At 44.8% G+C, this 26778-nt stretch overlaps 1 long non-coding RNA gene across 1 annotated transcript in view; it reads right to left on the reverse strand.

The window, feature by feature from the left end:
- Window positions 1-3919: 3919 nt before the first annotated feature.
- Window positions 3920-26778, reverse strand: part of LOC141569212 (uncharacterized) — a 98202-nt gene continuing 75343 nt past the window's right edge. Inside the window, exons 2-3 of the long non-coding RNA XR_012492684.2 lie at window positions 15857-15993; window positions 3920-4048 (exon numbers count right to left, since the gene is read on the reverse strand). This is a non-coding gene — a long non-coding RNA (uncharacterized LOC141569212). The remainder of the gene's footprint in view (window positions 4049-15856; window positions 15994-26778) is intronic.

Genomic DNA, 26778 nt, shown 5'->3' on the forward strand with positions numbered 1-26778 from the left:
ATTAAAATTGTAATACTCAATAGATACTGATCACAAAAGATGAATACAAGTCCCGTTTGACTTCTGCAATTACAAGAGGTGTTTAAAGTGGTTCCCATCAGCATCTAGACACTTCTGATTACGGCGAACTACTGCTTGAGCAACGTTGACCAACGTGTCCACTTATATACATTTTTTTTTGGCACCCCCCCATATATAAAAGAATTTGTAAATGAATGGCCACTCATAAAATTAATTCTCATTCAAACCTCATTCCCCACATAAATGACTTATTTGGTGACCTGGAGCAAATCATTTCACCTTTCTTGTCCTTAGTTGCCTCCTGTGTACACTGAAGACAAAATTAGCCCAAATTGATGATTTGCACATTTGCTGCAATGAAACATGGAAAAGCTTTCAAGCAGAACCAGACAATTATCCCTCAATATCAGTGTTTCTCTTCTATTGTGTTGATAGAATGATTGAATTATAGCTGGGCTGCCCATTTCCAGCCTCCCTTGCAGCTAGATGGGAACATGTTATTATGTTCTGGCCAATGGGACAGATAACAACGTGTGCAATTTCCCCAGTATGTCCTTAGACTGAAGGGGCATTTCTTTCCTGCCTTCATTTTCCTTTCTATATCTTACTTAACATAATATCATTTTCCTTTCATCTGCCGCACAATTAAATACACTTTTATTATGCAATTCCTACATGTAAGACAAATAAATTGGATGCAGCCTCAAGGAGTGGCTAAAAATATGGGTGTTTAACTCAGATTAACTGTCTCCAAATCCACTTCCTGGCAATGTGATAAGTGAAAATAATAGGTGATAACCTATCTAAACCTTGGATTTCTAATCTAGATATTGGACATGATAAGAATAGCTACCTCATGGGATTGATGTAAAGTTTAATGATATAAGGCTTAATGAGATAATGCCTGGAAAGCACTTAGCACAATGAATGCCAAGCATTCAATAAATGTTAGTTCTTATTATTACAGGGAAAGGTATTTTCTGGGATGGAAGAAGCCCCAATGCTCCGTTCAGTTTGGGGATCTACAGCTAAAGTGAAGCCACTGGGGACTTGTTCATCCAAGTCTTTGCTCATCCACTAAGTGAATTTTCTTCCAAAATGTGAATTTGCCTTCCCCTTCGAAAGTTCCCAAATTTTCAGATGAAGAAAAAAATGGATGTCTCACTCTTTTTGATTCACTTTTGGTTTGGGTCATGGGTTATCAAGGGTATGGGTAGGGCCAGGCAACAATTAGCACCTACATCTTTCCAAGAGATCAGGGAAGTGCAGGACCCTTTCACCACTTGTGCCAGTCATGTGCTGGCTCCAAATCACAGGGAACTACATTTCCCACGCTCTTTTGCCTTCTGGCTTCCTGGCAGGCTCAGCCAATAGGAGGCACTGGTTGAAGACTGAAGGGAGGGAAGAGGACGCAGTCAGGATATTTCTCACTCCACCCACCTATCCTGTTTCGGCAGCAGCTACATCTACTCCATGACTCTGGTGTGAAATCGAGGTCCTGGCACCAAGGCTCTGGTCATACAAGCTCCTCTTTTGTCCCTTTTCCCCGGGGGCTGTAGTGACTGAACTCCCAAAGGCAGTGAAGAATTCCTGCAATGGTAATCTCTCTGTTTCCTCACTTTCCTGTTTGCCTCCTCAACTCTTCCATCACCTATGAATTCAATTCCCTGTATTAAATCCTCTCTGCTTGAAGGATCTTTCATAATGTTGCTTTCAGTGCAGACCCTGACAGATACAACACAGTAACTCCAGTGCCTTATACACTGCCTTGTATGTACCAGGGATTCAATGCTTATTTGTTAAATGAATAAGTACTCGGAGCAGGAAGATACGAATATTAATATAATATAATCACTCTGGACTCTGTCTTCTGTCCACTCTGAGGAGTTGTGAGGCTGAAAACACCCCTTATAAGATACTTGCCTCTGCTCACAAAGGCTCTTGGCTAGCTAAAACACTGAATAAATCAAAACGTTCCACGCTCACCACCCCATTTCTAGTCTGGTCCCCCAAAGTACTAAATCTCGAGCCCTCAGGTTCTGAACTCCAAAAAGCAGTGAAGAATTTCTTCTGGAGATCTTCTCATTATAGGATGACCCAGATGAGAACAGGGAAGATGAGGGGCCAGAAAAGGAGGGGTATAGAAAAAAAGCACAACTTCTCTGAGAAGCTATTCATCCTCAGACAGTCCCTGGGACGCTGCCGGGCTCAGGCTAGTGCTTTTAATATTTGTAAATATCTGTTTGGCCCCACGAGTTTTCTCCCATGGAAACAGCTAATAAACCAAGCTGCCTGAGTTTATTCATCATGCCAAAGCACATTCCAGGGTCTGATTACGTTGCTGTTTTATTATGAAAAAAAGAAAGAGAAAGAAAGAGAGAGAGAGGGAGAGAGTGAGAGAGAGAAAATGCAAGGAGTCAGGGAGGCGACAGAGAACTCAGAGTTGAAAGCAGGAAAGTTGATGTGCCAGGTTGAGGAGGTTTTTTCATACAAAGCCAGAAGTGGAAATGAAAACTACAGTCAGCACCAACTCTCTCCTAAAGCAGGAACTGCCCTTGACCTGGAGTTTCAAACTGTTTAGGGACATGGGGCAAAGCAAGCGGCCACTTTACCTAGTCGCCAAACAAAATCTGGAAGTGGGAAGTAGGCGCAAAAGGACCAAACTCCAAGAAAAAGGAGAACTACCGGGCGATGGCACTGCAGCTGACTGCAGACCACACTTTGAGTGGCAAGATGACATTTTCATGTCTTATTTATGTCTGACAGTCAAGAAGCCCAGGGCTCGGGCAGTGAGGGGGTTTCCATATGGTCACAGCTAATTCATATCCACAGTAGGACACAGGTTCAACCCATGTTCCACCAAAGTATGCCACCTTTCCAAGACAACACATTTCCTCCAAATGCTGGAATGTGTGCTCCGGAGTTTTCCTTGGCGATTATTTGATTTGCCTTATAAAGTATTTGATTTCAGTTTCATTTTTTCTTTTTTTCCCATTTCTTCCAAGCCAACAAGCCCACGTCACTCTTTTGTGATGACACTAGAATCATAGATGTTTAGACTTGGAGACAACCTTGAAGTTCAACCCACTCTATAGTAACAGTAGCGATATTTGCTATTTACCAAGCACATCTGATGTGCTGTGTGTATTGTTCTAAATAATTTCCCTGTTTTTATTTCATATAGTAGCCTTCATCAAAGTGTTCCCCGGAAAGCTAATCTCATAATATACTCCATAAATTAAAGTTTCTTTAAAAGAAACTTTGCAAAAAAAAGAGTTTGCAAAAATATGGCCTGCTAGATCCATCTCAGGGAGCATGAGAAATCCTGCAGTTACGAAAACGAATGCATTTTTAAAACAAGTTGTTTCCCAAACATCTCTGTCCATAGAATCCTTATTTCCCGAAATCCAATCAGCATCCTGCTCCCTTTCTGATGGGTGAGAAATCTCAATCTTGCACTAATATTCCCTGGAAAATTTAATCAAGATGGAGGAGGCCTCGAGTATCTTAGAAAGAGGTTTTAACAATTAGCGTTATTAACGAGGCGCGGCTTAACACTTTCTGAACCGGAAATATGACGGTTGAGAATCACCCGTTCTGTGAAGAGATTTAAGACTCTTTAAATGAAGTTTCAAGTGGATATATGGAATATCTTCAAACACATCACTCGCTCCTCACCCGAGGCCAAATCAGCCTCAGATGCATTATAATGGATATTTTTAAACAACTACAAAGGTGAAGGCTGACCCTGAGCGTCCTCCTCAGCCTTCCCCATAGTCCCTTCGAGATGTTATCTGCAAGGAGTAAACAGGCCCGTCCGGAAGTCTTGGCCACCCCAGTGTGATATCAAACAGCTGCTCAAAGGCCCTCACAGCCACTCCCATCTTTATCCTGCTGTACTTACTTATAACAAGTCCAGTTTCATGGCCGGGGCTTCTCTTTGAAGTTCAAGGGAACGTCGTGTATGGTGTGGGAAGGAAAACTGAGAATCATCTCTCCTGGAGCCATCTTTTCCAAACAAATGAACCTTTCGGGAAGAGAGGTCTGAGTTAGCAACTCAAATAGTAAAAACAGCAACAGTATTAACCCACATGATATTTCTAAAAGCACTTAGTAGCGTCAAACATAACTAGCAAGTAGTGTCTTGCTTAAGTGTTTACTAGAAGGTAAGAACTGTAATGGTTCACTTTTTACAGATGGGGAAACTGAGGCTCAGGGAAGCCAAGTGACCTGCCCAAGGTCACGATGCAGGGGGATGACGGAGGTAGGTTTTAGTTTGGTTCAGGACTGATTTCTTAGTTCCAAAAGTTTGGGCGAGGGTAGGTTTCTTTGCCGACCGAGGGGCAAAGAATGGGTTTTCCAAGGGTTCTCCTTTCCTTGGAGAAGACAGACTTGGCAGCTATGAGGGGAAGGAAAACAAGCCTCAATGTCACTTTCACCTGTCCAGGCAGGGGAGGCACATGCTGACGGTGGGGAGGGAAGGGCTGTGCCCTGGCAACTGCACGTTTCCATGGAGTGTGAGTTCACTTCATCCACTCAGGGAAGGAAGTGCCAGGTGTATCAACAGAGGCACACAACACCAGGGCAAGACCTGGAAATAGGGCAGGGCCCCCAAAAGTAGTGCAGAGAGAGCCAGGAGCTTCCACTGTGTATGACGTATGGAACACCACGTCTTCCTCGAGTCCCAACCTTTGCTACCTCAAGTGACCCAAGAGAGCACAGACTGGAAGTTACAATGTCTTTTATGGTGCATGCCCTCGTTATCTTCACGATGCCCTATGGTCGCACAGATCCGTCCTATTCAACAAGGGAGGAGACTACACAAAGGTATGAACACCAGAAGGCAAGGGTCATCGGGTGCCATCTTGGAGGAAGCCTGAAACAAGCAGCTACTCTGTGACACAGTTTGGGGTTTCTGAACAATGCAGCGTTCCCAGTCTCGTGGGGGAGACAGGCATTACTTACGTAATCACACAAAGAAATATGTGATTATGCATGGATGGGACTTGGGGCTGGAAACAAATGACATGATTGTCTCAGAATGTTTCTAGTCTCTGTCACTTATAGTCAATGGGCCTCTGAGTAGCAATTCAGCCTATCTTAGTCTCATTAGCCTCAGCTGGCAAATGGGGACACTGTCAGTGGCTACAAGGATGTCAAAGTTTGGGATATATCCCAAGTTTCAAGATGGCTATTTCTTGAATGAATGGATACAATTAAAAAATAAAAAAAAACTCTGAAAATTTCAAGAGAGTATTTTGGTGCAGGCAGATTCTTTTGTTTCCCTTGCTTATGTTTGTCATCGGCTTTGTCAGAGATTTTATGTATCCGTTCAACAAATATTTGTTGAACATCTACTATGTGCTCCAGCCTTTAACCCCCAGTGCTAGGCACTGCTGATACATCAATGAGCAAGACAAACATCCCTGCCCTCGTGGAGTTTATAACCTACTGCATGGCCAGCATGTGGGAGAAGGTGGAACTCATCCAATATGGCCTTACCGTTCAACTGAGGGTGTCCCGACATCATGATGGAACTCCTGTTTTACTCAGTGTATTAACCAAAACCAATCAGAATCTCCAGTAATGGAAAAATTCTGAACAAATCACCTTGCCACCATGGCAGCCAGGGGACAGGGGAGTGCACAGGGCAGTGGGTAGGTCCCCTGATATTTTAACAGCCTGGAAAGGGGTACCACTGCATCCCAGCTTAATGTCAGTCCCAGCTGCAACTAATCCTGGTCCCTACACTAGTTTCCCCGATTTCTTCTCCAGTGAGGCCAAGCTATCAACATCTCCTACCTCAAATTTCAAAAATGAATGTCCTTAAATCTACGAGGTGTGATCAAGCAACGTGGTGAATGTGTAAGTAAAAAAATAATTATTACAGTAAAAGACACATTGCCATTAATGCCCCTCAAAATACTCCCCCTCACAATAGACTGGGGGAGGGGGGTTATCACTTTGCAAGGAGTGAAATGTATAACTATTGCATTGGTTTGTATACCTGAAACTAATAAAATAAATAAATAGTTTTTAAAACAATACTCCCCCTCACTTTGAACACATTTATCCCATCGTTCTTGCCACTTTCTGAAGCAGTTCTGGAAGTCCTCTTTTGTGAGTGTCTTTAGTTATGCTGTCATGGCTGCCTCGATGCCCTGAATAATTTTGACTTTGGGGAAGAGCCAGAAGTCACATGGTGCCAGATCCAGTGAATAAGGTAGTTGAGGACACACCGTAATATTTTTATTTGACAGAAATTGCAATGCCAGAAGCGATGGGTGACACGGAGCCTTTCTGTTGTGATCACAAAATACGGTGACTACTGCTGCAGAGTGCCATCCAACGGAAAGGCAGGGACCTTCAATATGGGAAGCGGCAGTCCTAACCCCTGGTACCAGTGAATGTGACCTTATTTGGAAATGGAGTCTTTGCAGATGTAATCAAGTTAAGATGAGGTCATCCTGGAGTGGGATGGACTCTAATGCAATATGGCTGGTGACCTTATAAAAAGAGGAAAATTTGACCTCAGACACAGTCACACACATAGGGGAGAAGGTCATGTAAAGATGAAGGCCAAGACTGGAGTGGTGCATCTACAAGCCTAGGAATGCCAAGGATTGCCGGCCACCACCAGAAGCTGGAAGAGGTAAGGAAGGATATTCCCCTGGTAACAGGAGGCAGCAGGACCCTGCCAACACCTTCACTTCAGAGTTTAACCTCCAGAACTGTGAGAAAATACATTTCAGTTGTTTGAAGCCACCTCGTTTGTGGTTCTTTGTTACAGCAGCCCCTTGAAATTAACACAATACCCAACTTTGGGGAAGGAAAATCAGATTCACTTCTTGCCCATCACTTCCATTTTACTGATGAGAAAACAAAGGAGACCAGAGAGAAGAAGTCATGTGCCCAAAGTCACCAAGAAAACATGTACCCACGCCAGGCCTCATCTCTCGGTCCAGGGCTTGGAAGACATCGTGCTTTCTTTGTCGTCATCAGGTCGCAGTCCATTGCGATGCTGTTATCACTTATTATTTCTGCAAGAAAGAAGAGGCTCGGGAGTGTGTGTGTTTTCCAACTGCACCAGGCGGTCTGTTTTTGCTGGCTTGGCATGAAAACGGCCAGGCTCTGGGCGCTGCAGGGGAACGGGCTGACGCGGGATGTGATGTGAGTTGTGACTACAATGACAAATGGCTCCGGGAAGGGCTCTGGCAAGGTCTAGAGAAGTGGACCAGAAAACCACAGCCTGTCGAGAGCATCCGCAAGCACCATGTGGTTTCTTAAAGCAGCTCTCTGCCTTCTGCCAGGGTGTCCGTGAGCCCAGTGGGACTTTCCAAGCCTCTGTGCCATTCCTTGAAAGGGTGGCAGAGGGAAAGGAGGGAAGGAGACAGAGTTTCTGCTTAAAGTTCTCAAAGATTCCATTTTAGAACCCGTAATTATAGCCTTTTCTGCCGCGTCTGATTCAAAGTTGCATAATGTGTTTTAATTTATTTTTTTATGGAAGGAACATTGGTTAATAACATGTAAGTTTCAGGTATACAACGTTATTTATAATTCGGTATCTGTATACACTAAACTGTGTTCACTACCAAAAGTCCAGTTGCCATCCGTCACAATATATTTGACGCCCTTTACCCATTTGGCCCTCTCCCCACCGCCTTTCCCTCTGGTAGCCACCGTTCTATGAGTTTTGTTTTGTTTGTTCATTTCCTTTTTGTTTTATATTCCACATATGAATCAAATCATACTATTTGTGTCCTTTTCCATCTGACTTATTTCACACAGTATAATTCTCTCAAGCTCCATTCATGTTGTAGCAAATGGCAATATTTCATCGTTTCATGGCTGAATAGTATTCCATGGTACGTCTATATCACATCTTACTCATTCTTCCGTTGATGGACGGAGCATGTTTCCATATCCTGGCTATTGCAAATAATGCTACAATGGACATAAGTATGGGTGCATATATCCTTTCCAATTAGTGTTTTCATAGCAATTGGCTAAATCAAAGGTCCCTAACTTTTGACATGCCCAAATAGCATAAAGGATGACCTGGGTAACAACAGAAGATGGCAGCAATAAAGAGCTGAGTCAGGCAGTACCTAGGGACTAGAAACGGATTGAATGGACTAGAGCCATGAGCCAGCCCCTTGGAGAGAGCATCTCTGGGAGGAGGGCACACAGGACAAGCAGTCACAATGGCTTCCCCTCACCTCCAGCCACGATATTGACCTTAAAAAAAAAATGAGATGGCATGCGCCTGTAGGCTGCCCTTGCAGCCTGCACAAGACATGGAAGCACTGCTCCGATTTAGGACAACCCAGGGACGCGAAAGGAGTACTACGCGCTGAGACCGACCCTGACTTTGAAGTCAACGAAAGCCCAATTTCAGGCCTGGCTCAGCTGCTGATCGGCAGTGGGACAAAGTCGCTTTAACCCCCTGAATTCCAGATTCTTCATTTCTTTTTTTTTTTTTTAATTAAATTTATTGGGGTGACAATGTGGGTTATTGTTAAGCAGATTCTTCATTTCTAAAATGAGATAGTGATAACTTCCATGAAGAGTTATGACAAGCACCCCAGAAGCTTTCGCTATGGACTAGGAATTCAGATGACCAGTGGCTACAGATCGTGTCTCCCGCACTTGCCAGCTGGGGAACCTTTGGGAGACTCTCAAGTCTCTGTGGCTCAGTCTTCTCAACCCTCGCATGGACCGGTAGTGGATATGGTGGGGACATGTCCACACCCTCTCTACACCATTCCTGTGCAGGCCAATCCAATGACTTCTCCAAAACTGCAAGCACCTAGAGCTCTTTGCTTGAGGAATCTGTCATTGGGAAACACTTGGCTGGCATGTGGGGCAGGTTGGGGGGGTGGCCAAGAGTTAAGACTCTTCCATCACGATCAACTAGAGTTGACACATAACTACCCCAACTTCCTACCCTCTGGTGACATCCCTGGGTGCATTCTATGCCATCTTCCTAAACATGGGGAATTCACCCCAGTGGCCCACAGCAGGGATGCTGACATGCGTGAGGGCTGGGGCTTGATTACCTTCTTCCTATTCCATCTTCCTTTCTTCCTGGAGTTTCCTGAGAGCTCCCAAATTAACCACTTACACTCAAATCCTGTCTGCTCCCGTAGGCTCCTGTTCTTAGCTCCACCTCACAGAGTTATTGTGAAGATTAAATAAACGAGTAGATGCAAAGTTTTTGCACGAACGTCTGCTCCACGGTCAGGCGTGACAAAGTGAGTCTGATTATCGTGAGGATTGAAACGAGCTGGCACATGGCACATATAAAGTGCCTTAGCATAGTGCTGGGGGCGGCGTGAGCACTTCAACCATGACCGTGCCACCTAACAAATGTGGAAACTGAGCCTCAGAGGCCTTTGGTAATGTTCCCGAAGTTGCATTCAGTAGTGGGTGGAGTTCAGATGGAATCCTGACGGGTCCGGCTTCTCCTAACCTCTTTATAGGAGGAGGAAGACGGGCCAAACCGTGGCTGTTAGAGCAACGTGGTATGTTCACCCTGAGCCTCCCTTCCCGTGGTCTGCTGAGAATCCAGGAGCTTGAACAAAGGCAGCTTTGGAGACTCAAACCCTGCAGATAAGGGGCACGTAGAAACAAAGCCATGTCTCTGAGTCCTGGCCACTGACCCTTCCCACAGTTATCCATCATCCTGAATGGGGATTTTATGCACCCTATACGCCAATCACCTCTTCAATTACCTCTTGGGAGGAGGGAGAGGCCCAGTGGCATCTGATGTCATGTTTGATTTAGGGTAAATCACACTTAAGAGGGCATCTGAGGTTAAAGAACAGGGAATTCTGGGCCTGTTTATAAATCAACAGGCTTGAGGTTTTCATTATTCACCTTCTAGAGCATGGAGCGATATGACTCACTGGATCATAAAAGAGATCAAATAGCTTTGTTGCTAATAATTCTTTCCCTGACCCATTCTCTGGCACATTTGGTTTGTAAACAGAGTTTTAATGGCATCCCTTGGACATAATAACATCATTTCTTTATAGCACCGTGGCCGCCTCGCCACTCTTGGCTGTAATCGGGTCTTGGTTTAAATCTACCTCATTTGTGGGAGCGAATGTTTGGTGTTTTAAGAACTACTTGAGGTCAGGAATGCAGCATTCCGGTGAGTCTGGCCTCGAAGCCATGGCCTTCACCCCAAACCATCCCGAGGACCCCAAACTCCGAGATTCATGATTCCTGCCCCCGCACCGATCTCCAGGGAAACTCTTCCCTGCGAGGGTCCTCCGCCAGCTCCAAGTTGGTCTCTAAAAGTGTCAGGAATCTCAGATGGGCTCTCGGCGCCACATATTGTTTTATGGGTAAGATAGGATTATTCATTAACTAACCATCATGCAGAGATAGTCTGGGTTTGGAGGCAGTAAGAAGGAGGTTGGGTGATCACGGCGTGTAATAAGAAAGAGAACAAGAAAAAAGAGTGGAAGGGTCATTAAGGGATGGAAAATACCCCTCCGGGCTGGTTTTCTTCAACTCAAGCCACTTCTGCATCGCTCTACAATTTAAGCCAGATCTGAGCACTCCTCTTATTATTTATTTTGTGTTTTCTGTTGTTTGTCTAAATTACCTCACTTCATACACTTTTAAATGTTTGCCAGAAATAGGAGGTAACCATAAAAAGAAATACGGGTCCACAATCCCTAATCCAAAACCTCAGGACCAGATGTGTTTCAGAATTCAGAAAGTCACACACGTTTGAAACAGAACAGGGCACATACACCTCCAAGACCCCACCCAGGATTCAACACATTCATGCTTGGGCAGCACAGCCTGTCGACATTCGCAGTCAGATTTCAAAAAGGCTATCAAGAATCTCCTGTCTGTTTGAGTTAAGTATGGTTATTACATGATTTATGAAAAAGTCATCGATTTTCAGAGAATTTTGGAGTTTGGAATTTCATGTAAGAGATTATGAACCTGGACAGTGGGAGCAAATCAGAATGATTAGATTCCAGCTGGCTATACGCATGCCTAAAGACTTAGGCTGGAGATGAGATATTTCAATATCTAGCACCAACCTGAGCCTCTGTCCTAGACGCAGCGGGAAGCACTGGAAGAGAAACAAAAAGACGAAAACATGCTCAGGATGGATTTCAACACTGCTTGACCCCAGGCAGGGACCCTCTCAGTCACATCCAGGAACCCCAGTGGGGCTTATTGCACAGAACAGGGCAATGCCTAAGGGTAAGGAATGTGCAGTGGCACTAGCTAAACATCATGGCGTGAATGTTCAAGCAAGGACCTTAAGAAACCATCTATTCCAGGGGTCAACAAACTTTTCCTGTAAAGGACCAGATTGTAAATATTTTAGGTTTTGCGGTCCTTATAGTCTCTGTTGCAATTCTCAACTCTGCCCTTGTAATGCAAAAGCAGCCACAGACAATATGTAAACCAATGGGTGTGGCTGTGTGCCAATAAAACTTTATTGACACAAACAAGCTGTGGACCAGAGCTTGTGAATCTCTAATCTAATCCAGTCTTTAACTTAAGGTGAGGAAACCAACCCAAAGAAAGAAGTGATTCACTCAAAGTGAACAAGTGACAGAGCTACAGCCAGAAGTCAGGTCTCCTTTCTATCTTGAGAAGCTAGTAGTCTAAAGAAATAAAAAAAAATAAAAAATAAAAAAAGGAGAGAAAATCACAGCTTCTGTCTTCAACCTGGAAATAATTTTAAGGGAAAGACTATAAGAAGTCACTCTTGATATCCAAACAAGAAGCAGTACATTTAAAGCTAAGCAGAGGTGGGGGGTATGAATGGACAATTAGAAGAATGTACTCAGGGTCAAAGATAAAACACTTGAAAGGACAACTGAGTACATCTGTGAAAAGTCTGTCTCTAGACATCTTGAATGGGAAAACCACCAATTGATGTGGTTGGAATTTCCCTGCCCCAAACAAAGGAGGTTTCAAGCTTTCTTACAGCTATAGAATAATCAGATCCATTTCAGGAGGGATAAGAACCAAGAGATATTTAGTCTGAAAGACCCCAAACAGGAGGACGTCATTGCTCCACTCCATCCAATTCAACAAATGTCCATTGAGCTCCAGCTGTGTCCTAGCCACTGTGCTGACTCTATTGAAGATGTAAAAATGTAGAAATATGGTCCCTGCCCATAAGACATTTATAATCAAGGAACAAAATGATCACTTCTCATTCTCAGGAAATAAAGTGCTATGGTGGTAGAAAACAACTAGTTATTAAACTTTCCCAAGAAAGAAGATGGCCTTTGAGGTGCCATATTCATGGCAAAGAGAATATGGATGGAGAGAGGAAAGTGGGGGCAGTCCCAGGTCACTTTCCAATCAGAACTACCTGGGCAAACAGCCTTTGGTAGCTTCAATGGCTACGCCAAAGCCCGGCCATGTCAACAGTGAAGGATGCATTATTTGAGCCTCTTCTCCCAATGTCCTTCCATCTCAGACAGATGTCACCCAGGTAGTAACAGATACGAGATTCTGTCTCTGTCAGCCCAGCAAAGAGGACTCCAAGAGCAGAGAGAGGTTGAAGAGAAGAGAAAGAACAAATAAAGAGGAGCGGCAAGGAGAGTAGGGACAAGAAGAGGGAGCTAGAGGAAAAACCCAAGGTAGATAGAGGGGGTGTGGTGGGGGGCACCAGAGGCATCTGTTCCCATTGGAAAAGCACTGGAGGGGTTTAAGTGGGAGAATGGTGTGATTCAACTTATACTGCAGGAAGAGCTCTGTCTTCTCCAGCGAAGAAGGCAGAGGTGGCAAAGTAAGAGCATCAAGGAAGCTATTGCTGTTCACTGGAGAGAGAGGTGGTGAGTTCGCCTAGGATGCGACAGGTAGCGATAGAAGGAAGGGGGCAGAATCCAGAAAGCATGAGAAAGTCTGTCCTTGAGCAGTGATGGACGATGGAGGTCAAAAATGAGGTCAGGCTTGTGTTCATGTTCCTGGATCCAGAAACTTGGTGTTTACTGGGATGGGAAGCACGAGAAACAAAACAAGGCTCGTGAGGAGGGAAAGAAATCCCAGAGGCAGCCTTGGAAGTGGAAGAAGACAAGAGGAGAAGGGGAAAGAAACCAAATGGCTGGGCACCTAAAGATGCACCATCTCATTAAATCCTCCTGACAACCCTGTGTGGTCAGCATTATAGCCCCGTTTTACAGATGTTTAAAAAAAAGGGGGGGGGCATCAGGGAGGCTAAGCAGTTTGTCCAAGGACACACAGTTGTGGGTCCAAACCATCTTCCTAGCTCCAAAGCCTGTGACCTTTTTCCTCTATCAAATATGTACAAAGTGAAAGATATATGCATCCCAGGCCTTCAACCTGGGGTGCCACATATGGGAAGGAGGGAGGCTGTGATCTGGTTGTGGATATAAATGAACCCCAGGTCTCTTTGGACACCAGATGGTAGACACCTGGCCTCTAGTTCTAAGCCCAGGTCTTGCCAACAGGTGGAGCTTCCAAAAATAGGATCTGGAGGGATCCCCTCTTTTATCATGCCAGGAAGAGGAAAAAGAGAGTCTGTTTTCAGCCTGCCGAGTACTGCAGGGGCTGGTTGGTATTTGGGAAAATCAATCCTTCTGGAAGGAAATGAGGCAAGGCAGCCAAGTTCCTAGGATAATATCTCTCTCACCTGGAAGCCTTCTGCCAAATGACCCCAGGGAAGAGTCAGTCCAATGAAAGACAGACTCCCACTCCGAGTAAAACTTGCTCTTGGGCACCGTGGCTCTCCCGGGAGGCTGAGAGGAGCCGACCTTGAAGGAGGCAGAAGCAGCAAAAGGAAACCCAAGGTAATAAGGATAATAACAGCTCACCTCCACAGCACCTTTCATCTGAAGATCTCAAAGCCATTCACCACCACCCAATTAATTTTCCAACACCCACTACACCACTGGCTCCCAAAGAAAGGGTCATTATCGCTCTTTTATGAGCAAGGAAACTAAGAGGTTAGTTGGCTGTCTCAAAGCCACAGAACAGTTGTAAGGCAGAAGCCAAATTTGGGGTGTCTTCCTCTGGTACCAAGGAACTGGAGAGAAAACATCCATTTGTAGGAGGGGCACTGATTACCACTCAGTCATTCATTTATTCACCATTCATTCATTCATTCATCCATCTATCCAGCGTTCCATCCTCCCATCCATTTAGTCATCCGTTCACCCATCCCCATTCACTCATTCACCAAGCATCAACTGACATCCTACTATGTGCCAGGCACTGTGCCAAGTGCTAGGAATTAAAACCATGACCAAGACAGACAAAGTCCCTGCTACCACTTAGTGATTATCCAAATAACAAGTTTTCCATTACTCCAGGACCTTGCAGTTTGCAAATATATTATCTATTATAGATTCTGTGAAATCGGGGTCTGTGCTTCTGTGTCATAGCTGAAGAAACTAAGACTTAGGCCGGCCAGACCACTTCAGAGCTAAGATCTGGACCCAGTGTGCCTAGAGCCCTTCTGCCCCCTGCAGCACCCTGACTGAGCGGATCTTCCCAGGTCCTGGGGAAATCCCCATGGGGCCTTGATTTGGTGAAGGGCTTTGCAAGTCCTTACCCAGCAGAAAGGCATCTTACCAACAACCTTTGCATTGAATAATGAAATAACTACACTGATGAACATACTGGAGTTGGCTGAGTGGGCAATTAGTTTTGTTTTTAATGTTGTTTCTGATCTGATACGTGTCGGTGATGGTGGTTCCTACTTCTACAGGTGTCCACCCCCTCATAGGTGGACCTATTATTCTCTGTTGCAGTTCGAGAACACCAACACAGTAAATGAGACAAGAGGCTTCCTGGTCACTCCAGCATTGTATGCCATTGAAAGGCAAGGAGGCTATCCCTTGACGAAATTATCATTCTCCAGCAAACCATGCCTCCAAAGATGGTCATGTCGAATTCTCAGCCAGACTGTGAGCTCCTTGGGGACGGAGCCACGCATGTGTCGTTTAGCAAAACTTGGGGTCTAAAATAGTGCCTGGCACACAGTAGGCACGCTACCACTATTTGTTGAATAAGTTAATCAATGAAAGTGGAGTCGTGTGGGCCACGTCCAAATTCTCTAGCAGCAGAGGAATGAATCTTCCTGTCAACGTCTTCATTGATTTAAGCGAGTAGAGCATCTGTGAGAACTGGGATGCTTATGATAACCAATGAATCCATTCTCTTTCCTCGAAAGCTGTTAAACAGGAAGAGGCTTGGTGCACAGAAGACAGAAGTAAGGACGTGTAGGCTGGGTGATCGTCAATGGCTCTTGTCAACTCTCTCCACTGTGGGAAGAAATATTCTACGTGGACCAGAATGTCCCAGCCAGTTGGTTTGTTCCTTTTCTGGACATTCTGGAGACACCCTTCATTCATCCATCCATCAAACATTGATATAGTCTTGCTCTAATATCACATTTTCTAAGTTCCACGTGGACTTCTTTCAAGCAGTTTGTTTTTGTTTTTGTTTTTAAACCAAGACTCATTTCCTGCTTTCATTTAGGTGTTCAGATAGCACAGAGCTATGGGCTAGAGAGAAACATCCTGAACAAGTCCTCACAGAGCTTAAAACACACATTGAGGGAGTAATTAAATTATATTCTTTTCTATAGACTTGCAGTGGCTCATGATATCAAAATAAATTTTAAAATAATCAGCTCCTGGCAAATTATGGTCACTGCCTAAGTCATGTGATAAAAATTTATTCACAGTGACAAATATGTACCCTTGATAAGTTGTGATGAGAATAGCAAACTCATCTCTTATGTGCCTTTCACTCCAAAACCCATAATCTTAGTCTAATCAACAAACAAACCCCAATTAAGGGATAGTCTATGAAATACCTGAGCAGCACTCCTCAAAAGGTCATTGGTCATCTGTCAAAGTCGTCAAAATAAGAGAAGTCTGGGAAACTGTCACAGCCAAGAGGAGCCTAAGGCGACATGACAACTACACATAATGTTTTGTCCTGGATGGGATCCTGAAACAGAAAAAGAGTATTAGGTAAAAATTTAGTGAATCTGAATAAAGTATGAAACTTATAGTAATAATAACAATAATAGCATACCAATATTAGTTCATTAATTGCAACAAAGGTATCACACTAACACAAGATGTGAATAGGGGAAAGTGGGTTTGAGATATATGGGAACTATTTGTATTATCCTCACAATTTTTCTGTTAATTTAAAACTATTTTAAAATAAAATGCTTAATTAAATAATAATCAGCTGTGCAATTGAACAGCGTAATGAAAAGAGAAGCAGAATAATGAGAGAGGATTTCTTTTTGGCTTTTTCAGTTACAACCCCATACAGGCTGCATTTTTCTGAGACCAGGGGGCATTATTGTATAAAATGTATTCATCACCCATCTGCTCCATTTATAGGCAGCTATTGAGTTTTTCTGTCTGACACTTGCTTGATTTCCAGGCTCTTGGGATACCTCAGGTGCTGTCATCATCTTTCCCACAGAGACAAAAGTTTGTCAACAAAAGGTTGCTGCCAATAATCCAATGCCAACTGGAATCCCCAATCTGGGATATGGAGAAAAGAGAAACTTTACTTAGGTAAACAGCTTGCAGACCAGAAAAACACAGCCTCCAGAGGAAACCAAAAGTGCGCTCCCCCAAGACAAAGGGGAGGCCTACTTATATAGAGAAAGTTCCTGCTCCATCTCTGATTGGTCCATTTTTATGCAATAAGGATCCAGATTTGCACAGTCTGATTGGTCCAAATAGCACGGTCCTAATTGGTCAGCTTCATTGATTGATTGTTATGGAGCTGCTCTGATTGGTCAGTATAGATGCAAATGAGGATATAGTTGCACAGTTCTGATCGGACAGGGTAGGTCTCAGTCCATTGGTCAAAATACAATACTAGGAACTCCTTTATCAGGGTAGTTCAGAAGGCAGAAGCAGTGTAGTGCGTTGACAGATGCACCCAAGGCTTTTCCCTGAAATGCAATGTGCTTGGGAGGCCTCCATTAGCAACGGTTGCTAGGTTCTTGTTATGATTTGGGGCCTAATTAACCACAAGGCATCCTTTTTGGCAGATAATTGCTTCTCAAAGTCCACAAGTTATATTGGGGTGAAGCCATTCTGTGGCTCCTCACCTATCCTGTTAGTCCCTTCCAATTGTATCTTTAATCCCCAGCCACAGGCCATGCTTTGGTAGAATCGTAGCTCTCAACATGAAAGAACAAACTACCAACAAGGAATGAGGCAACATACCCATGCAAAGCCACCGCAACCTATACCCTCGTCTGTCACAAGTCAGACCTGAAGTCAGGGTATCGCCTGTCCTGGTGAATATTTCCTGAGTCAGCCATCACTGCAGAGGCTGCCAAGTGGGAAATATGGCCAATCCTAAATTGGGCCTTGCAAATGCCTCTGCGTTAATAACCCTTGGCACTCCCCTCACACCTTCCATCCAGGGAATCTCAAAGAACTTGTCCAAACATTAATTAATCTGGCCCATAACACCCTTGCTATTATTAAGTCCATTTTACAGATAAAGAAACAAATGTGAAGCAATGCCAGTTAAGCAATGAGTTGGTATCTCCATCCTCCACCCAAAGGGAAGCTCTTGGAGGAAAGAACTGACGTCCATGGGGGGGCAGCCGGGCTTTCAGTCATCAACAGTCTTGCTTCTAGCTTCTTGGCAATCTGGAGAGTCTAACATAGGCCACGGAAGAACAAAGAGGCTTTGAATTCAGACAGGTTTGGGTTCCATGTTCATGGTTTGACTGTTCACGAGCTGTGTGACCATAAGAAAGTTGCGTAACCGCTGTGTGCCTCAGTTTCCCCAAGTGTGAAATGGAGAGTAGAAATTACCTTGCACAGCCTTGGGGGGGATTTAGAGGCTAGCATAGGTACAGCCAACTGGGGACAAGGAATCTGAGGGTTGGGGGCCTCACGTGAGCCTAAAGGGCACAGCTGAGGGACAGAGACACACATGATTGCTCGTACAAGGTCTGCAGTGTGGGAGCTGAGTGAGAAATATGAGGAACACACACACACACACACACACACACTCCTAGTCCCAGGACCTGTGAATATTCCAGTTAATTCTGAGCAGCCAGAAATGGGGGCGAGTTGGAAGCTTTCCTCCAGAACGGACACAGGCTGGTGCCCCAGGGCTGGTTCCACGTGTTTTCCATCCAGTGCTCAGTCAGGTGTGTGGTGAGCTGGGTCACCCTCCTCTTGTCTGCGCTAAGAAGTGAACTTTCCACTCAGGCACAGGCCTTGCAAACAGCCCCCTGCTTCTCTCCTATCTCACTGTGCAACTGAGTGGGCTTCCTCGGGCAGTCACACAGCTGCCTCACACCTCCCTCACCCCGTTTCTGATGAACCACGGAGATCTGCAGTTCCTGGGCTCCACTGAGCAGGGAGGGAAGGAGGGATGGAAGGGAGGGAGGGAGGGGGGGGAGGGAGGGAGGGAGGGAGGGAGGGGGGAGGGAGGGAGGGAGGGAGGGAGGGAGGGAGGGAGGGAGGGGAGGGAGGAAAACACTGCAAATTTCTACGATACCAGGATGTAGGCCTCTATCCTCAGTACCTCTCACCTCTCACGTAGTAGATTTCACTAAATGCTTTACTGAATGACATTGAATTTCTAAAAGAACCTTGGTTCTTCCTCTTTCGGGGACTGGTCCAGTAAATCTCCCCAGCCAGATATGGCCTGGAGAGTCCCGAAGGTGAAAGCAGAAAAGCCAAGTCAAGGCTGCAGGGACTAGCCAAGGAGGAGAAGCCAAACAGTAGGGCCTGTGGGGACTGTGAATGAGGGAACTGGTGTATGAGAAACAGAAAACTGGAAAGAGGGAAGACGAGCTTTATCCAGAATACAGGTGTTATGAGGCTGAAACGTGACCGTACACGCAAAGCCCTTAGCACGGGCCCGCTCCCTCCTAGCAGGTGCTGCATAAATGCTAATAACTTAAATTTGGAGTGGCAGCTTAGTGTTCTGTTGCCATTCCAGCCTGAGTAAATGTCTAAGGTATATTAAAATAGGGTTTAGGATGAATTGGCGGAGCACAGAGGATTTTTAAGTCAGTGAAACTCTTCTGTATGTCACTGTAATAGTAGATACATGACATCATATATTAGTCAAACTCCATAGAATGTACAACCCCAACAGGGAACTGTAATGTAAACTGTGCACTTTGGGTGACAGTGGTGGGTCAATGCAGGTTCATCGATTGTACCAAATGTCCCACTCTGGTGAGGGATGCTGATAGTGAGGGGGGTTGCTGTGTATGGGGGGGCAGAGTGGGGAGAACAGGGGATAGATAGAAAATCTCTATACTTTTGCTCAATCTTGCTGTGAACCTAAAACTTCTCTAAAAACTTTATTAATTTTTTAAGGGGGGAGGATGTTGACATGGAACAGATAGGACCTAAGTGAGCTATACGTTCATTGAGGATTTAGTTCACTGAAAATCTACCTGTGCCAGGTATGGACCTACATAAATAAACAAGTGTGGGAGGCAAAGGACAGACAGACACTCACATGTGTCCAAATAAATAAGTAGGAGAATTTCAGAGCGTGGCAAGTGCTATGGAGAAAATAATAGGGCCATGGGGCAGAGAATGGTGACCAGGTGGGACGTCAGGGTAGGCGGGGAGGGCACCTGAAGAGGTGACCTTGGAGCAGAGACCTAAAACATGAGAAGCAGCTGACCATGCTAGAGCTGGGGAGAGGGTCTCAGGCAGTGGGAACGGCAGATGCAAAAGTCCGAAGACCAGAATGGGCTTGGTATGTCCAAAGGACATGTGGGATGAGGGAAGAGGCGCCCTGAGTAATTCCTGAGTCAGGCGCTTGTAGCAGCTACCTTGTTTGTTCCCATGGAAACCTCAGGAATAGGCTGGGTATTCTACCAGGTCTGAGGTGGTGAAAGCTGGATCTGGGAGGATGGATGGTGCCTCTCACTGCAAGAACTGAAAGCCAAAGAGTCACTCCATTTCCAATCTTGGACACAAGGGCTATCCATAGGGGCAAAGCATCCAAAGTAAGGCCCCGGTTTGTAGAAATGCAATACGCGGACCGCTCCATTTTAAAAACCTTTAACGACAAGAGTAAAGCTGTAACCCACGAGCTGGGTACCCTTTGAGACAGGACGCTTCGTAGCAAACATGATGCAGCATTCTCGCTTTCCAAGCAAGAAAATGATGTGGGGATTTTATGCTTGTTTGTTTTTCCCTTGGGAAAAGTGAGGTGGACAGGATGATAAAATGCCTAGTTAAGAATGAAAAGACATTTAAAAGTAAACTCCGCATGCAACCCTATAAGCCTACGTCTGCCTATGGACCAAGACTCACCAGCAATGTGTAGAAATGAAAATGGTTTTGTCTTTGGGTGTGAGGATGACGAGGGACTTTTTTTCCCCCTTATTCCAAATGTTTGTTTTCTATTGTTGTTGTGGGTTTTTTTAAATTGTCACACCATCTTTCTCATTTAAAGAAGAAAAAAAAAAAACAGTCTAAACACACTCTGGCAAATCCGAATCTATCCTGGAGATGAAATTGCAGCAAGGGGGCCATTTCACAGCTTGTCTTAATTTTGTTTCATTCTTCTATACCCAAAGGAGGTTGTACATCACTACCTGGTTACAGAATTGAATAGGTGTGAAATCCAAGCTGATAGCAATACATCACTCCCGATTGAACTTCAAAGCTGAGGCCAAACTGCCTATAAAAATAGTTTTCATGCCGGGCCTTAATCTCTTTCATACATTTTTGCCCCCTTTTTTTTTTTTAAGTTTTACCATTCCTTGGGTGAGTACAAGGTGATAGATACGCATAGCATGCCCACCCCCGCAAAGCCAGACTCCCCAAAGTGTTAGTTTTAGTTCATCATGAGGCCAGGCCTGCACCATAGCAGATAATCTTATCACAGCTATGACTAACAAAGTTCTAATGAATAAAAATACACACTTACAAAGACCACAAAAGGAGTTTCTCACCATGATGCATGAGCAAGTATTTATCAACGCCAATGTACTAAGGGCAAATCACTGAGCTGTATTCAAATGAATTGCTTCCAATTTCCACTGCCTTAAACCCTTCAAGTTATGCAACGAAGAATCTAGAAAGAGCCTGGTGTGGTTAGAGCGCTGATTGCAAAACTCTCTTTGCGTAAATCATGATCTTTTCTGAGGACTGAGGGGTCCACTTACTACCAATTTCTTGACATTACTAATTTTTTTAACGAGAATAAATTACAGAATACAAGCTTCTGAAAGTGGAGACACATTTTTTATCGAAAGAGGTCAAGATTTCCACATACAAATGTAGAAACCAGTTATAAAGATTTAGAACAACAGTAATAATAACAATAACAGACATTTGTATAATGCTTATGATGTGCCAATCACTGCTCTAAGCATTTCGATATTAATTGATTTAATTCTTATGACAACTTTTTGAGGAAGATACTATCATCTTTTTATAGTTGAAGAAACTGAGGCACAGAGAGGCTAAACAATTTGCCCAAGGTCACACAGCTATGAAAGAGAGAGGTGGAATTCAAACACAGGCAACCTGGCTCTTATCTAACAAATCTTTTTCACTTCCAACCACCATCATTATCACTGATTTTGTTACAGCTGATATCATGCCTATTGATACTGTTGACCCCCAAGAAGGAATATACCTGTCAAAAATGACTTCTTGTGGTTAAACTGGGCCCAAATTTATAAACAGAGTTTAGCAGCAATTGTTTACAGAGGCCTCTCATGCATGTTGCATTTCAGGGAAAAGCCACAGAGTGGGCTGCCAAGCTTCCTGCACTGAGTTCCTCCTCTCTGAGCCCACCTTAATAAAGGAGTTCCTAATTGTACTTCAACCAATGGCTGAGACCTGCCCCATCCAACTGGAACTGCACAGCTATATCCTTATTTGCATCTTTACTGACCAATCATAGCATCTCCACAACAACCAATCAGAATGTGTGATCCCAAACAATCAGGGCAGTGCTATTTGGACCAATCACGCTGTGTAAATTTGGACTCCTGATTTGCATAAAAATGGACCACTCAGGGACCAGGGCGGGGACTTTCTCTATAGAAGCAGGCCTCATCTGTGTGTGATAGAGATGAACTGAACAGCAATCATATCTACATTTCACCAATGAGAAGAATGGCAAAGAGGTTAAATGAAGTTGTATACATAGTCGTATTCATGACTTAGAAGCTTATATTCACTACCCCGATCCATTTCAACATCACCAGACTTGGAATTGAGAGCAATCTTATAATTATGTTATAAAAAAAATAAATCTCCACTTTCCTGGTTGGATGTATAAAAAAGAAGTGGGAAGGCACTAAATAAATTACATTGACTTCAAACTAAGAAAAGGAAGGAGCAGAAAAAGGATGCTTTCCCCCAGGGGCACTCATTTCCAGATGAGATCCAACATGGCGGCTGTTCTTAACAAGTAAAGAGGCAGTGAGCTTACCCTTTAACTGGTCAGTTACAAAGGGTCAGGGAAAAAAAGGCTGAGAAGGAGGTTTGGAGACAGCCTTTATGGAGTGAGTAATTACTGTGTGGAGTGGGCAACTCCCCCAGGAAGCAGGGAAAGTTGTAACCCTGAGCATATTTGAGGAAAAGGGAGACAGGCACTTATAGGAAATAAATGATGTGTTCTTGGGGCGCGAGACAGGCTTATATGAATTGCAAAGACCGCTGCTTTCTGCCGATACAGCTTTTAAACAGTGGGTCGGGGCTGGAACCAAACTGGCTAGAGAAGAGACAGGCTTGTGTGGATGTCCCGTTATTTTTGAGTCGGTGTCCACCCCTTTGGAAGCACTGTCATTGGCAGATTTGAGCCCAAAGTGTTTGGTGAGGCATAAAACTCCCTTCTCAATCTGCTCTGCCTACTTTTCCAGTATCCTCGTCCAATGGTTTCCACAGCTATGCGGCTCAGCAGCAGGCCGGTTCCCCTCGTGTCCCATTTCTTTTTGGTGTCTTCCCCTTTTTACTTGCTGTACCCTCTCTCCACCTCACCTCCACCTCTACCTAGTGTGACCCCTCTCCTTTGTGTGACTGGCAAAGTCTCATTACTCAAGGAGTCTCTGATGGTCACCACCTCTAAAAAAAATCCTTCTATTATCTCCCTGGGGCAAGAGTACTTTCTCCTCTACACCCTCTCACCCCAGCACCTTATAACATCCCTGATTTAGAGAATTTGTGTCATCATATTGCATCTCTTCCTTAATCTGTCTCCCCCATTAGACTGAAAACTCAGAGGGCAGCAACCAAGCACAATGCAGTTAAGACATCAGCTCTGTGGTCAGACCACCCAGGTGGCCTCAAACAAGTTCCTTAATTTCGCTAAGGCTTGATTTCCTCATCTGTAAAATGGGGATAATAATAGTGCTTACCTTACATAATTGTTGCTAAAATCAGATGAGATCATGTATTTTAATAAAGCAGTTAGCACAATACCTAGCTGTAATTATTAGCAGTTTATCTCTAAAGCCCACGTCTAGCACTGTGATCAGCTATAGAACATACTTAACATTTAATAAATTTTAAATAATACTTAAATACATACTTAAGTACAGTGGTACTTCGGTTTTCGAACGTAATCCATTCCAGAAGACCATTCGAGTTCTGAAATGTTCGAAAACAGCCGAGAGTGAGGCCTCAGGATCTTGCACTCAGCGGAAGTCAGGTGACCTGTTTGACGTGTTCGAAAACCAAAGCATTTACATCTGGGTTTACGGCGTTTGTAAACCGAAATGTTCGTCAAAGGAGACGTTCGAAAACCGAGGTACTACTGGAATTAATAATACTTCATAAATATTAAATCAAATTTTCATACTTCCAAATACTAAAGACAATACCTTTGGGCATTTCTTTTAGCAGAAACTCTTTTGGTTCACATGAAAACTTACAGAAAAGCACTATAGAGAGCTGTTTGAAGAGCATCACTCTGGGGCCAGATTACCTGGGTTCGATTCTTGGTTCTGCCATCTCCTAGTTAAATCACATACAGCCTCTTCTTTCCTTATAGCCTAACATTGCTATGGTTAAATAATCGTCTGTGAAATTATTTATTTAAGTGTAACACACTAGACTCTAAGCTCCCTGTGGAGACACAGGCCAAACTTGTCTTATTCCTCATTATATCCCCAACATCCAGCCCCACTGGCCACATGGCACGCCCTCAACACATACCCTGCTTCCCCGAAACTAAGACCTAGTCGGACCATCAGCTCTAATGCGTCTTTCGGAGCAAAAATTAATATAAGACCTGGTCTTATTTTACTATAATGTAAGACTGGGTCTTATATAATGTAATATAATATAAGACCAGGTCTTATATTAATTTTTGCTCCGAAAGACGCATTAGAGCTGATGGTCCGACTAGGTCTTAGTTTCGGGGAAGCAGGGTATTAGTTGGATTAATTAAATGGTCACTTGATGGAGCTTCCAGCTGTGGGTTTCTAGGCTCCCATCCCAACCATCTGACCAGAATTAAGAACATGAACTTGATCCCAGGCAGAGGTTTCCAGACAGCAAAACACGTAGGCATGAAATCCAGAGAGCCAACGCTTTGCTCCCTGGTGTCGCTTAGGGGCCCCATGGCTCACACGTGTTCTGCACATGGAACCCCATTGACGTCACTGGGAATTTCACGGATGGAACAAATGAAGAGGCAGCAGTAGACGTTTGCAGCATGAAGCTGTCAAGAAGAGGTGCTTTGTGACCGGGAGACCAGAGAATGCCCCAAAACATGAGGGGCCAGGAGCGTGCTGACGGGCGGTGGTCCTTGGCTGCCCTTCTGAACGCACAGAGGGTCACCCGTTTGGCTCCAGGACACTGGAAGTTTGGGCTGGTCCCTTAAAAGCAGCCTGGCCCCACTTTCCATCCTGCCTCCCCTCCTGGGTTCTGGCCTGGGCCCCCCACTTCCCTCCCACCAGTCCCCAGACAAAAACAAAAGACCCATTACGAAGTTATTAGCTTCGTCTCGCATATCCTGCGGAGTGAGACAACTGCCAACCCCACTTCGACTTAAAATGTTTAACAGATTTGCCCACATCTAATTTCTGTCACTGTGTTTACAGTACAAGGAACCCAGAGAAGAAAGCCGGGGAGGAAAGTAGTAGGGTTGGGGTTGTGGGGGAACAGCGGAGGGGGCAAAAAATAAATGCCAAACTCCTTCAAAGGGCGACATTCCTCCCCGCGGTTAGCAAGCACTTCCTCTTTCCCCAGCCATCCTGTAATCACGCCGGAGCATTCACCAGAGCACTGTTTACATCCAACACCATTACCGGCAGAGGAGACAGGCAAAATTAAGGCCTCTGGTCTCTGTTCTCTGAGGCCCCATTACCTTTTCCCTCCCCTTTACCCCCTTTCATCAAACGCCTCCAATATATGAAGGGGTAAAAGCCTTTAATGGGATTTTGAAGATCTTAAAAGCCAGGCGGTTTGTTTAAAAAGGAAAAAGACCAAGAGTGGAGCCGAGCCTGGGATCCCTGGGTCCATTTCTTGAGAAAGGGAGCAAACTTTGTTCTATTTTTTCCCATCTGCCAAATCGAGTGTTGGGTTTGAGGTTTGTCTTGGATGGACAAGGAGACCACACAGAGCTGCCAGGGGACAGCCCCCTTCCCAGGGATGCTGACAATTCCCATCCACGGCACACCCCAGGCCTGGCACCTACCCTCCGGCTCTCTCTTGGAGCTGTCTCCAAAGCCCAGACTGGCACCAACATCCTGACCGTGGTCAGCCAAGCCTAATGGTGGCCGAGGGAACAAGAAAAAGGGGATACAGCAGTCAAGGTCGGAAGAAATATTGCATGTTGGCAATCCAAGGGAATGAGTTTTAGTTTCTTCATTCCCCAAGGCTGGGAAAACCCCAGTCATAGATGGCCACAGAGTTTGGTTAGGAGAGAGATTGGGTTTTCCAAGGCAATCGTTTTATTTGCTATTCTCTTTCCATTTCATTGGGCCAATTAGGCATTGCTGAGTTGGCACCGGACAGCTTGGGGCTTTGTTGGGACATAGTTGTCAGGGGAGCCATGTTGGGTTAAAGTGTGATTTATCAGTTCCACTGCGTTTGAACGAGACAATGTGTTGAGGTGAGCTGCGTTGAAGCCATTGTTGGGTCTGTGTGGTACGAGAGTGGAATACGGGTGTGTAATCTTGTGTTGCATTCTTTTGGTCTCTGATGCCATGTTGAGCTGGGGTCTTATCTCAGAAGACATGTTGGGGGGCAATGCTTGTTTGTTTAGAGACGCTGTGGCGTTGGACTCGGATTTAGCCTTGGAGTGTGGTGTTGTGTTGGGAAAGCCGTGTAGGGAGACCATGAAGAGTTGGTTTTGTTCACCAATGGAAATGACCCTCCCAGGAATAAAACCCAACCTCTCTTCCCGCTGTTGCCATGAGGCCCCTCTGCACAGAAGCTGAGGGCTTTCAGGAGACATGAGACAGACGTATGTCTCCTGAAATCCCAAGGGAAACCTCAAGGTCATCGAAGCACAATTACCCAAATTGACAACTGGCTGAACACCAAGTCCAAATCCCCGGGACTCTTCTGCAAAGTGCAATAGGGTCTTTCATTACCACATTCTCTGGTTTCCCTCATTGCAGCAGCCTCCCCTCTAACTACACGGAGCTTCCAGCCAAGTCTCAAGTGCTGCCTCTTCGCTGGTACACTTCAGAAACATTTCCTAAACTCACTAGGACTTGGGGCGGAGGTGAGAGCTGGAGGCGACTCTCCGTTCTTTCATAGAACACTGCTCTCTGCACATCAGCAAGCACGCTTT

Source organism: Rhinolophus sinicus, chromosome 9 (assembly GCF_057876585.1).
Source record: "Rhinolophus sinicus isolate RSI-liver-muscle chromosome 9, RSI-T2T, whole genome shotgun sequence".
Lineage (NCBI taxonomy): Eukaryota > Metazoa > Chordata > Mammalia > Chiroptera > Rhinolophidae > Rhinolophus > Rhinolophus sinicus.